At 48.8% G+C, this 12500-nt stretch overlaps 12 non-coding genes across 12 annotated transcripts; all 12 read left to right on the top strand.

Annotated features, from left to right (window-relative positions):
- The first annotated feature begins 24 nt into the window (after positions 1-24).
- Positions 25-106, top strand: trnas-aga (transfer RNA serine (anticodon AGA)). The gene has a single exon. It is a non-coding gene; the product is annotated as a tRNA-Ser (tRNA).
- Positions 107-949: 843 nt separating this feature from the next.
- On the top strand, positions 950-1023 carry trnai-aau (transfer RNA isoleucine (anticodon AAU)). Its single transcript has one exon. It is a non-coding gene; the product is annotated as a tRNA-Ile (tRNA).
- A 1270-nt stretch (positions 1024-2293) lies between these two features.
- trnas-aga (transfer RNA serine (anticodon AGA)) lies at positions 2294-2375 on the top strand. Its single transcript has one exon. It is a non-coding gene; the product is annotated as a tRNA-Ser (tRNA).
- An 843-nt stretch (positions 2376-3218) lies between these two features.
- Positions 3219-3292, top strand: trnai-aau (transfer RNA isoleucine (anticodon AAU)). The gene has a single exon. It is a non-coding gene; the product is annotated as a tRNA-Ile (tRNA).
- Positions 3293-4562: 1270 nt separating this feature from the next.
- trnas-aga (transfer RNA serine (anticodon AGA)) lies at positions 4563-4644 on the top strand. Its single transcript has one exon. It is a non-coding gene; the product is annotated as a tRNA-Ser (tRNA).
- An 843-nt stretch (positions 4645-5487) lies between these two features.
- On the top strand, positions 5488-5561 carry trnai-aau (transfer RNA isoleucine (anticodon AAU)). The gene has a single exon. It is a non-coding gene; the product is annotated as a tRNA-Ile (tRNA).
- A 1270-nt stretch (positions 5562-6831) lies between these two features.
- Positions 6832-6913, top strand: trnas-aga (transfer RNA serine (anticodon AGA)). Its single transcript has one exon. It is a non-coding gene; the product is annotated as a tRNA-Ser (tRNA).
- An 843-nt stretch (positions 6914-7756) lies between these two features.
- Positions 7757-7830, top strand: trnai-aau (transfer RNA isoleucine (anticodon AAU)). Its single transcript has one exon. It is a non-coding gene; the product is annotated as a tRNA-Ile (tRNA).
- A 1270-nt stretch (positions 7831-9100) lies between these two features.
- trnas-aga (transfer RNA serine (anticodon AGA)) lies at positions 9101-9182 on the top strand. The gene has a single exon. It is a non-coding gene; the product is annotated as a tRNA-Ser (tRNA).
- An 843-nt stretch (positions 9183-10025) lies between these two features.
- trnai-aau (transfer RNA isoleucine (anticodon AAU)) lies at positions 10026-10099 on the top strand. The gene has a single exon. It is a non-coding gene; the product is annotated as a tRNA-Ile (tRNA).
- Positions 10100-11369: 1270 nt separating this feature from the next.
- On the top strand, positions 11370-11451 carry trnas-aga (transfer RNA serine (anticodon AGA)). The gene has a single exon. It is a non-coding gene; the product is annotated as a tRNA-Ser (tRNA).
- Positions 11452-12294: 843 nt separating this feature from the next.
- trnai-aau (transfer RNA isoleucine (anticodon AAU)) lies at positions 12295-12368 on the top strand. The gene has a single exon. It is a non-coding gene; the product is annotated as a tRNA-Ile (tRNA).
- The last annotated feature ends 132 nt before the right edge of the window (positions 12369-12500 follow it).

The following is a 12500-nucleotide window of genomic DNA, read 5'->3' as shown; positions in this document are numbered from 1 at the left end:
AACGCAGCGGCAGTGGGGCTTGCTGTAGTCGTGGCCGAGTGGTTAAGGCGATGGACTAGAAATCCATTGGGGTCTCCCCGCGCAGGTTCGAATCCTGCCGACTACGTTATCCGCCTCCAGTCGGTGTGTTTCGGCGCAAGCAAAGAAGCGCGCCTCTTTGCTGTTCCTGGTGGTTTTAAAACGCCCAATCGCTTGTACCCGCTGCCTTGGAAATAAGTTCTTCAGCGTCCGCGAATGGCATTTTGCAGCTGGAAGCAGATGTCGACGCGTTTTGCACAGAGCACCAAAAAAGCGTCTTTTTTGAAGGCCCAGGCACTGAGCATTGGTGGTTCAGTGGTAGAATTCTCGCCTGCCACGCGGGAGGCTCGGGTCCGATTCCCGGCCAATGCAGTGGCTTTTGCAGCGAGCGGCTCCATCACTTGCATCCCCTTGCAACTCACAACTCAAAAAACCCACTGAAGCTAAGCAGGTGTGAGCCAGGTCAGTACCCGGATGAGGGTGAGCTACAGGGGAAAACAAAGCTTCCAGCTGGAAGCGGTGTTAATGGTGCCGGCAGTGGGGCGCTCACCCTGAGGTCTGTGCGGGTCCCAATGCCCCAGTATAGTGACGGAGATGCTGTGTTGTAAAAGGGCGCTGTCTTTTGGATGAGATGTAAAACCGAGGTCACAGCGCTCTGTGGTCATTCAAAATGACCACCAAAACCTTTGACAAAAGCTCTTGGTAATTGATGGTCTTCAATAATGCTTCTCCTTTAGGTACATTTTAAATCAGCTGAAAAATGCTGTGAAATGGGGGGGCACTTCAGGCCAGTGTAGGATTTGGGTTACAAGAACCATGAAACTGCACGAGAAAGCCCGTACACTGAATTACACGGCTTTCTATTCAAAGGAGGACAAAAGAAATTCCCTGAGTTCGATTTTTTGCAGCACAGAGAGGAGCACTGTTGTGAGGCCGGTTAGCTCAGTTGGTTCGAGCGTGGTGCTAATAACGCCAAGGTCACGGGTTCGAGCCCCGTACTGGCCAGGTCCTTTTCTCCTCTCTTACCAAAGCTGTTAGGTTCCTTTCCGTGGTGAGAGGGGTTGTCATGCAACGCTGCCACATAGTGCCGACAGACAAGAGTGTTGCGGGAGAAGAGAAAAGTGTTTGAAGATTTAAGAGTGTCTTAGGTGGAGCCAAAATCAAGTGTCACAAATACAAGTGGTTGGATTTCCAATGTTTAATATGGTAAAAATAAGCGGAAGTTATCTGCCGGTCCGGCACAGTCTGCCATGCTTTTGTCATATACTGTAAAGTGGTGTCAAACTGGGTGTCGAGCTGGAGCCTCACCATTTGCATATGTGAGGCTCCAGTTATACGTCGAGTGTCACATTAAATGACAAAAATGAAGAGAGTTAAAGCAGCTGGAGAGGTTTTCTTACAACTTTTGAGCTGACACAGTTTTGGAAAATGTTTCCTTCACGCTGCACTGTACAACATAGGCAGCCAAGAGTCTCCAAAACAAAACAGAATTGACAGATAGGAGAAAATTCCCACTCATCCTGAAGTTCCCAAAATCCAGCACTGAGCGTAAACAAAGTGTCTAAGTAGCGTGGGAATGCTAACCCTAACCCTAGCTGGAGTTTGAGCAATCCAGCACTGAGCGTAAAAAGATGAGTCAAAGTAACGTCTAATCGGATTAGTTTCCTTAGAGCTGGTTCAGAGTCTGCTCAAGAGTTTACCTTTCACACATGCGCAAAGAAGAATGTTGGGGGTGCACGCTTCAAGGCACCTTACAGCTGTAGGGAGTGATTCGAGACGATTCGTGGCGTGTGCTCGTTCCCATATACCGTACGCCCCGGGGTGCAGTGCTAGGATGATGTACAATACCGCTTGGGCACGTAACGGCGTTATACGCAAGGTTTTCGTTTGTTCGTTTTGTTTTGCTCTGCTTTGCTTTGTTTTGCTTTCCATCGCGTTGGTAAGAGCGTAAATAAAAAGGCGATTCCTGCGTCTACCACTAATGTAAGAGCTATTTCAAGTGCGACGTGGTGCGGCTTTTCAAATGCTTGTGGGCATTTCTCTGTTGTTGATTCTTTTTTTGTGTGTAACAAAGTGGCATTTTCATGTCCGGACGGGGAGACTTTATCATTCCGACATGAAGCCACCCTTAAGTCCTCTGAGGCGTGTCTGTCTGCAAGGCTTGTATTTTGGAAATGTTTTTTTGAAACGGAGAACGACTTTGAAATAGGCTTCCGCCGGCGCCTCGCGATCCAGGTAAGATTGTAGCAAGAACGCAGCGGCAGTGGGGCTTGCTGTAGTCGTGGCCGAGTGGTTAAGGCGATGGACTAGAAATCCATTGGGGTCTCCCCGCGCAGGTTCGAATCCTGCCGACTACGTTATCCGCCTCCAGTCGGTGTGTTTCGGCGCAAGCAAAGAAGCGCGCCTCTTTGCTGTTCCTGGTGGTTTTAAAACGCCCAATCGCTTGTACCCGCTGCCTTGGAAATAAGTTCTTCAGCGTCCGCGAATGGCATTTTGCAGCTGGAAGCAGATGTCGACGCGTTTTGCACAGAGCACCAAAAAAGCGTCTTTTTTGAAGGCCCAGGCACTGAGCATTGGTGGTTCAGTGGTAGAATTCTCGCCTGCCACGCGGGAGGCTCGGGTCCGATTCCCGGCCAATGCAGTGGCTTTTGCAGCGAGTGGCTCCATCACTTGCATCCCCTTGCAACTCGCAACTCAAAAAACCCACTGAAGCTAAGCAGGTGTGAGCCAGGTCAGTACCCGGATGAGGGTGAGCTACAGGGGAAAACAAAGCTTCCAGCTGGAAGCGGTGTTAATGGTGCCGGCAGTGGGGCGCTCACCCTGAGGTCTGTGCGGGTCCCAATGCCCCAGTATAGTGACGGAGATGCTGTGTTGTAAAAGGGCGCTGTCTTTTGGATGAGATGTAAAACCGAGGTCACAGCGCTCTGTGGTCATTCAAAATGACCACCAAAACCTTTGACAAAAGCTCTTGGTAATTGATGGTCTTCAATAATGCTTCTCCTTTAGGTACATTTTAAATCAGCTGAAAAATGCTGTGAAATGGGGGGGCACTTCAGGCCAGTGTAGGATTTGGGTTACAAGAACCATGAAACTGCACGAGAAAGCCCGTACACTGAATTACACGGCTTTCTATTCAAAGGAGGACAAAAGAAATTCCCTGAGTTCGATTTTTTGCAGCACAGAGAGGAGCACTGTTGTGAGGCCGGTTAGCTCAGTTGGTTCGAGCGTGGTGCTAATAACGCCAAGGTCACGGGTTCGAGCCCCGTACTGGCCAGGTCCTTTTCTCCTCTCTTACCAAAGCTGTTAGGTTCCTTTCCGTGGTGAGAGGGGTTGTCATGCAACGCTGCCACATAGTGCCGACAGACAAGAGTGTTGCGGGAGAAGAGAAAAGTGTTTGAAGATTTAAGAGTGTCTTAGGTGGAGCCAAAATCAAGTGTCACAAATACAAGTGGGAGGATTTCCAATGTTTAATATGGTAAAAATAAGCGGAAGTTATCTGCCGGTCCGGCACAGTCTGCCATGCTTTTGTCATATACTGTAAAGTGGTGTCAAACTGGGTGTCGAGCTGGAGCCTCACCATTTGCATATGTGAGGCTCCAGTTATACGTCGAGTGTCACATTAAATGACAAAAATGAAGAGAGTTAAAGCAGCTGGAGAGGTTTTCTTACAACTTTTGAGCTGACACAGTTTTGGAAAATGTTTCCTTCACGCTGCACTGTACAACATAGGCAGCCAAGAGTCTCCAAAACAAAACAGAATTGACAGATAGGAGAAAATTCCCACTCATCCTGAAGTTCCCAAAATCCAGCACTGAGCGTAAACAAAGTGTCTAAGTAGCGTGGGAATGCTAACCCTAACCCTAGCTGGAGTTTGAGCAATCCAGCACTGAGCGTAAAAAGATGAGTCAAAGTAACGTCTAATCGGATTAGTTTCCTTAGAGCTGGTTCAGAGTCTGCTCAAGAGTTTACCTTTCACACATGCGCAAAGAAGAATGTTGGGGGTGCACGCTTCAAGGCGCCTTACAGCTGTAGGGAGTGATTCGAGACGATTCGTGGCGTGTGCTCGTTCCCATATACCATACGCCCCGGGGTGCAGTGCTAGGATGATGTACAATACCGCTTGGGCACGTAACGGCGTTATACGCAAGGTTTTCGTTTGTTCGTTTTGTTTTGCTCTGCTTTGCTTTGTTTTGCTTTCCATCGCGTTGGTAAGAGCGTAAATAAAAAGGCGATTCCTGCGTCTACCACTAATGTAAGAGCTATTTCAAGTGCGACGTGGTGCGGCTTTTCAAATGCTTGTGGGCATTTCTCTGTTGTTGATTCTTTTTTTGTGTGTAACAAAGTGGCATTTTCATGTCCGGACGGGGAGACTTTATCATTCCGACATGAAGCCACCCTTAAGTCCTCTGAGGCGTGTCTGTCTGCAAGGCTTGTATTTTGGAAATGTTTTTTTGAAACGGAGAACGACTTTGAAATAGGCTTCCGCCGGCGCCTCGCGATCCAGGTAAGATTGTAGCAAGAACGCAGCGGCAGTGGGGCTTGTTGTAGTCGTGGCCGAGTGGTTAAGGCGATGGATTAGAAATCCATTGGGGTCTCCCCGCGCAGGTTCGAATCCTGCCGACTACGTTATCCGCCTCCAGTCGGTGTGTTTCGGCGCAAGCAAAGAAGCGCGCCTCTTTGCTGTTCCTGGTGGTTTTAAAACGCCCAATCGCTTGTACCCGCTGCCTTGGAAATAAGTTCTTCAGCGTCCGCGAATGGCATTTTGCAGCTGGAAGCAGATGTCGACGCGTTTTGCACAGAGCACCAAAAAAGCGTCTTTTTTGAAGGCCCTGGCACTGAGCATTGGTGGTTCAGTGGTAGAATTCTCGCCTGCCACGCGGGAGGCTCGGGTTCGATTCCCGGCCAATTCAGTGGCTTTTGCAGCGAGCGGCTCCATCACTTGCATCCCCTTGCAACTCGCAACTCAAAAAACCCACTGAAGCTAAGCAGGTGTGAGCCAGGTCAGTACCCGGATGAGGGTGAGCTACAGGGAAAAACAAAGCTTCCAGCTGGAAGCGGTGTTAATGGTGCCGGCGGTGGGGCGCTCACCCTGAGGTCTGTGCGGGTCCCAATGCCCCAGTATAGTGACGGAGATGCTGTGTTGTAAAAGGGCGCTGTCTTTTGGATGAGATGTAAAACCGAGGTCACAGCGCTCTGTGGTCATTCAAAATGACCACCAAAACCTTTGACAAAAGCTCTTGGTAATTGATGGTCTTCAATAATGCTTCTCCTTTAGGTACATTTTAAATCAGCTGAAAAATGCTGTGAAATGGGGGGGCACTTCAGGCCAGTGTAGGATTTGGGTTACAAGAACCATGAAACTGCACGAGAAAGCCCGTACACTGAATTACACGGCTTTCTATTCAAAGGAGGACAAAAGAAATTCCCTGAGTTCGATTTTTTGCAGCACAGAGAGGAGCACTGTTGTGAGGCCGGTTAGCTCAGTTGGTTCGAGCGTGGTGCTAATAACGCCAAGGTCACGGGTTCGAGCCCCGTACTGGCCAGGTCCTTTCCTCCTCTCTTACCAAAGCTGTTAGGTTCCTTTCCGTGGTGTGAGGGGTTGTCATGCAACGCTGCCACATAGTGCCGACAGACAAGAGTGTTGCGGGAGAAGAGAAAAGTGTTTGAAGATTTAAGAGTGTCTTAGGTGGAGCCAAAATCAAGTGTCACAAATACAAGTGGGAGGATTTCCAATGTTTAATATGGTAAAAATAAGCGGAAGTTATCTGCCGGTCCGGCACAGTCTGCCATGCTTTTGTCATATACTGTAAAGTGGTGTCAAACTGGGTGTCGAGCTGGAGCCTCACCATTTGCATATGTGAGGCTCCAGTTATACATCGAGTGTCACATTAAATGACAAAAATGAAGAGAGTTAAAGCAGCTGGAGAGGTTTTCTTACAACTTTTGAGCTGACACAGTTTTGGAAAATGTTTCCTTCACGCTGCACTGTACAACATAGGCAGCCAAGAGTCTCCAAAACAAAACAGAATTGACAGATAGGAGAAAATTCCCACTCATCCTGAAGTTCCCAAAATCCAGCACTGAGCGTAAACAAAGTGTCTAAGTAGCGTGGGAATGCTAACCCTAACCCTAGCTGGAGTTTGAGCAATCCAGCACTGAGCGTAAAAAGATGAGTCAAAGTAACGTCTAATCGGATTAGTTTCCTTAGAGCTGGTTCAGAGTCTGCTCAAGAGTTTACCTTTCACACATGCGCAAAGAAGAATGTTGGGGGTGCACGCTTCAAGGCGCCTTACAGCTGTAGGGAGTGATTCGAGACGATTCGTGGCGTGTGCTCGTTCCCATATACCGTACGCCCCGGGTTGCAGTGCTAGGATGATGTACAATACCGCTTGGGCACATAACGGCGTTATACGCAAGGTTTTCGTTTGTTCGTTTTGTTTTGCTCTGCTTTGCTTTGTTTTGCTTTCCATCGCGTTGGTAAGAGCTTAAATAAAAAGGCGATTCCTGCGTCTACCACTAATGTAAGAGCTATTTCAAGTGCGACGTGGTGCGGCTTTTCAAATGCTTGTGGGCATTTCTCTGTTGTTGATTCTTTTTTTGTGTGTAACAAAGTGGCATTTTCATGTCCGGACGGGGAGACTTTATCATTCCGACATGAAGCCACCCTTAAGTCCTCTGAGGCGTGTCTGTCTGCAAGGCTTGTATTTTGGAAATGTTTTTTTGAAACGGAGAACGACTTTGAAATAGGCTTCCGCCGGCGCCTCGCGATCCAGGTAAGATTGTAGCAAGAACGCAGCGGCAGTGGGGCTTGCTGTAGTCGTGGCCGAGTGGTTAAGGCGATGGACTAGAAATCCATTGGGGTCTCCCCGCGCAGGTTCGAATCCTGCCGACTACGTTATCCGCCTCCAGTCGGTGTGTTTCGGCGCAAGCAAAGAAGCGCGCCTCTTTGCTGTTCCTGGTGGTTTTAAAACGCCCAATCGCTTGTACCCGCTGCCTTGGAAATAAGTTCTTCAGCGTCCGCGAATGGCATTTTGCAGCTGGAAGCAGATGTCGACGCGTTTTGCACAGAGCACCAAAAAAGCGTCTATTTTGAAGGCCCAGGCACTGAGCATTGGTGGTTCATTGGTAGAATTCTCGCCTGCCACGCGGGAGGCTCGGGTCCGATTCCCGGCCAATGCAGTGGCTTTTGCAGCGAGCGGCTCCATCACTTGCATCCCCTTGCAACTCACAACTCAAAAAACCCACTGAAGCTAAGCAGGTGTGAGCCAGGTCAGTACCCGGATGAGGGTGAGCTACAGGGGAAAACAAAGCTTCCAGCTGGAAGCGGTGTTAATGGTGCCGGCAGTGGGGCGCTCACCCTGAGGTCTGTGCGGGTCCCAATGCCCCAGTATAGTGACGGAGATGCTGTGTTGTAAAAGGGCGCTGTCTTTTGGATGAGATGTAAAACCGAGGTCACAGCGCTCTGTGGTCATTCAAAATGACCACCAAAACCTTTGACAAAAGCTCTTGGTAATTGATGGTCTTCAATAATGCTTCTCCTTTAGGTACATTTTAAATCAGCTGAAAAATGCTGTGAAATGGGGGGGCACTTCAGGCCAGTGTAGGATTTGGGTTACAAGAACCATGAAACTGCACGAGAAAGCCCGTACACTGAATTACACGGCTTTCTATTCAAAGGAGGACAAAAGAAATTCCCTGAGTTCGATTTTTTGCAGCACAGAGAGGAGCACTGTTGTGAGGCCGGTTAGCTCAGTTGGTTCGAGCGTGGTGCTAATAACGCCAAGGTCACGGGTTCGAGCCCCGTACTGGCCAGGTCCTTTTCTCCTCTCTTACCAAAGCTGTTAGGTTCCTTTCCGTGGTGAGAGGGGTTGTCATGCAACGCTGCCACATAGTGCCGACAGACAAGAGTGTTGCGGGAGAAGAGAAAAGTGTTTGAAGATTTAAGAGTGTCTTAGGTGGAGCCAAAATCAAGTGTCACAAATACAAGTGGGAGGATTTCCAATGTTTAATATGGTAAAAATAAGCGGAAGTTATCTGCCGGTCCGGCACAGTCTGCCATGCTTTTGTCATATACTGTAAAGTGGTGTCAAACTGGGTGTCGAGCTGGAGCCTCACCATTTGCATATGTGAGGCTCCAGTTATACATCGAGTGTCACATTAAATGACAAAAATGAAGAGAGTTAAAGCAGCTGGAGAGGTTTTCTTACAACTTTTGAGCTGACACAGTTTTGGAAAATGTTTCCTTCACGCTGCACTGTACAACATAGGCAGCCAAGAGTCTCCAAAACAAAACAGAATTGACAGATAGGAGAAAATTCCCACTCATCCTGAAGTTCCCAAAATCCAGCACTGAGCGTAAACAAAGTGTCTAAGTAGCGTGGGAATGCTAACCCTAACCCTAGCTGGAGTTTGAGCAATCCAGCACTGAGCGTAAAAAGATGAGTCAAAGTAACGTCTAATCGGATTAGTTTCCTTAGAGCTGGTTCAGAGTCTGCTCAAGAGTTTACCTTTCACACATGCGCAAAGAAGAATGTTGGGGGTGCACGCTTCAAGGCGCCTTACAGCTGTAGGGAGTGATTCGAGACGATTCGTGGCGTGTGCTCGTTCCCATATACCGTACGCCCCGGGTTGCAGTGCTAGGATGATGTACAATACCGCTTGGGCACATAACGGCGTTATACGCAAGGTTTTCGTTTGTTCGTTTTGTTTTGCTCTGCTTTGCTTTGTTTTGCTTTCCATCGCGTTGGTAAGAGCTTAAATAAAAAGGCGATTCCTGCGTCTACCACTAATGTAAGAGCTATTTCAAGTGCGACGTGGTGCGGCTTTTCAAATGCTTGTGGGCATTTCTCTGTTGTTGATTCTTTTTTTGTGTGTAACAAAGTGGCATTTTCATGTCCGGACGGGGAGACTTTATCATTCCGACATGAAGCCACCCTTAAGTCCTCTGAGGCGTGTCTGTCTGCAAGGCTTGTATTTTGGAAATGTTTTTTTGAAACGGAGAACGACTTTGAAATAGGCTTCCGCCGGCGCCTCGCGATCCAGGTAAGATTGTAGCAAGAACGCAGCGGCAGTGGGGCTTGCTGTAGTCGTGGCCGAGTGGTTAAGGCGATGGACTAGAAATCCATTGGGGTCTCCCCGCGCAGGTTCGAATCCTGCCGACTACGTTATCCGCCTCCAGTCGGTGTGTTTCGGCGCAAGCAAAGAAGCGCGCCTCTTTGCTGTTCCTGGTGGTTTTAAAACGCCCAATCGCTTGTACCCGCTGCCTTGGAAATAAGTTCTTCAGCGTCCGCGAATGGCATTTTGCAGCTGGAAGCAGATGTCGACGCGTTTTGCACAGAGCACCAAAAAAGCGTCTATTTTGAAGGCCCAGGCACTGAGCATTGGTGGTTCATTGGTAGAATTCTCGCCTGCCACGCGGGAGGCTCGGGTCCGATTCCCGGCCAATGCAGTGGCTTTTGCAGCGAGCGGCTCCATCACTTGCATCCCCTTGCAACTCACAACTCAAAAAACCCACTGAAGCTAAGCAGGTGTGAGCCAGGTCAGTACCCGGATGAGGGTGAGCTACAGGGGAAAACAAAGCTTCCAGCTGGAAGCGGTGTTAATGGTGCCGGCAGTGGGGCGCTCACCCTGAGGTCTGTGCGGGTCCCAATGCCCCAGTATAGTGACGGAGATGCTGTGTTGTAAAAGGGCGCTGTCTTTTGGATGAGATGTAAAACCGAGGTCACAGCGCTCTGTGGTCATTCAAAATGACCACCAAAACCTTTGACAAAAGCTCTTGGTAATTGATGGTCTTCAATAATGCTTCTCCTTTAGGTACATTTTAAATCAGCTGAAAAATGCTGTGAAATGGGGGGGCACTTCAGGCCAGTGTAGGATTTGGGTTACAAGAACCATGAAACTGCACGAGAAAGCCCGTACACTGAATTACACGGCTTTCTATTCAAAGGAGGACAAAAGAAATTCCCTGAGTTCGATTTTTTGCAGCACAGAGAGGAGCACTGTTGTGAGGCCGGTTAGCTCAGTTGGTTCGAGCGTGGTGCTAATAACGCCAAGGTCACGGGTTCGAGCCCCGTACTGGCCAGGTCCTTTTCTCCTCTCTTACCAAAGCTGTTAGGTTCCTTTCCGTGGTGAGAGGGGTTGTCATGCAACGCTGCCACATAGTGCCGACAGACAAGAGTGTTGCGGGAGAAGAGAAAAGTGTTTGAAGATTTAAGAGTGTCTTAGGTGGAGCCAAAATCAAGTGTCACAAATACAAGTGGGAGGATTTCCAATGTTTAATATGGTAAAAATAAGCGGAAGTTATCTGCCGGTCCGGCACAGTCTGCCATGCTTTTGTCATATACTGTAAAGTGGTGTCAAACTGGGTGTCGAGCTGGAGCCTCACCATTTGCATATGTGAGGCTCCAGTTATACATTGAGTGTCACATTAAATGACAAAAATGAAGAGAGTTAAAGCAGCTGGAGAGGTTTTCTTACAACTTTTGAGCTGACACAGTTTTGGAAAATGTTTCCTTCACGCTGCACTGTACAACATAGGCAGCCAAGAGTCTCCAAAACAAAACAGAATTGACAGATAGGAGAAAATTCCCACTCATCCTGAAGTTCCCAAAATCCAGCACTGAGCGTAAACAAAGTGTCTAAGTAGCGTGGGAATGCTAACCCTAACCCTAGCTGGAGTTTGAGCAATCCAGCACTGAGCGTAAAAAGATGAGTCAAAGTAACGTCTAATCGGATTAGTTTCCTTAGAGCTGGTTCAGAGTCTGCTCAAGAGTTTACCTTTCACACATGCGCAAAGAAGAATGTTGGGGGTGCACGCTTCAAGGCGCCTTACAGCTGTAGGGAGTGATTCGAGACGATTCGTGACGTGTGCTCGTTCCCATATACCGTACGCCCCGGGTTGCAGTGCTAGGATGATGTACAATACCGCTTGGGCACATAACGGCGTTATACGCAAGGTTTTCGTTTGTTCGTTTTGTTTTGCTCTGCTTTGCTTTGTTTTGCTTTCCATCGCGTTGGTAAGAGCGTAAATAAAAAGGCGATTCCTGCGTCTACCACTAATGTAAGAGCTATTTCAAGTGCGACGTGGTGCGGCTTTTCAAATGCTTGTGGGCATTTCTCTGTTGTTGATTCTTTTTTTGTGTGTAACAAAGTGGCATTTTCATGTCCGGACGGGGAGACTTTATCATTCCGACATGAAGCCACCCTTAAGTCCTCTGAGGCGTGTCTGTCTGCAAGGCTTGTATTTTGGAAATGTTTTTTTGAAACGGAGAACGACTTTGAAATAGGCTTCCGCCGGCGCCTCGCGATCCAGGTAAGATTGTAGCAAGAACGCAGCGGCAGTGGGGCTTGCTGTAGTCGTGGCCGAGTGGTTAAGGCGATGGACTAGAAATCCATTGGGGTCTCCCCGTGCAGGTTCGAATCCTGCCGACTACGTTATCCGCCTCCAGTCGGTGTGTTTCGGCGCAAGCAAAGAAGCGTGCCTCTTTGCTGTTCCTGGTGGTTTTAAAACGCCCAATCGCTTGTACCCGCTGCCTTGGAAATAAGTTCTTCAGCGTCCGCGAATGGCATTTTGCAGCTGGAAGCAGATGTCGACGCGTTTTGCACAGAGCACCAAAAAAGCGTCTTTTTTGAAGGCCCAGGCACTGAGCATTGGTGGTTCAGTGGTAGAATTCTCGCCTGCCACGCGGGAGGCTCGGGTCCGATTCCCGGCCAATGCAGTGGCTTTTGCAGCGAGCAGCTCCATCACTTGCATCCCCTTGCAACTCACAACTCAAAAAACCCACTGAAGCTAAGCAGGTGTGAGCCAGGTCAGTACCCGGATGAGGGTGAGCTACAGGGGAAAACAAAGCTTCCAGCTGGAAGCGGTGTTAATGGTGCCGGCGGTGGGGCGCTCACCCTGAGGTCTGTGCGGGTCCCAATGCCCCAGTATAGTGACGGAGATGCTGTGTTGTAAAAGGGCACTGTCTTTTGGATGAGATGTAAAACCGAGGTCACAGCGCTCTGTGGTCATTCAAAATGACCACCAAAACCTTTGACAAAAGCTCTTGGTAATTGATGGTCTTCAATAATGCTTCTCCTTTAGGTACATTTTAAATCAGCTGAAAAATGCTGTGAAATGGGGGGGCACTTCAGGCCAGTGTAGGATTTGGGTTACAAGAACCATGAAACTGCACGAGAAAGCCCGTACACTGAATTACACGGCTTTCTATTCAAAGGAGGACAAAAGAAATTCCCTGAGTTCGATTTTTTGCAGCACAGAGAGGAGCACTGTTGTGAGGCCGGTTAGCTCAGTTGGTTCGAGCGTGGTGCTAATGACGCCAAGGTCACGGGTTCGAGCCCCGTACTGGCCAGGTCCTTTTCTCCTCTCTTACCAAAGCTGTTAGGTTCCTTTCCGTGGTGAGAGGGGTTGTCATGCAACGCTGCCACATAGTGCCGACAGACAAGAGTGTTGCGGGAGAAGAGAAAAGTGTTTGAAGATTTAA

Source organism: Lepisosteus oculatus, unplaced genomic scaffold, assembly GCF_040954835.1.
Source record: "Lepisosteus oculatus isolate fLepOcu1 unplaced genomic scaffold, fLepOcu1.hap2 HAP2_SCAFFOLD_76, whole genome shotgun sequence".
In the NCBI taxonomy this organism is placed as follows: domain Eukaryota; kingdom Metazoa; phylum Chordata; class Actinopteri; order Semionotiformes; family Lepisosteidae; genus Lepisosteus; species Lepisosteus oculatus.
This window is presented reverse-complemented; position numbering and strand designations above follow the sequence as displayed.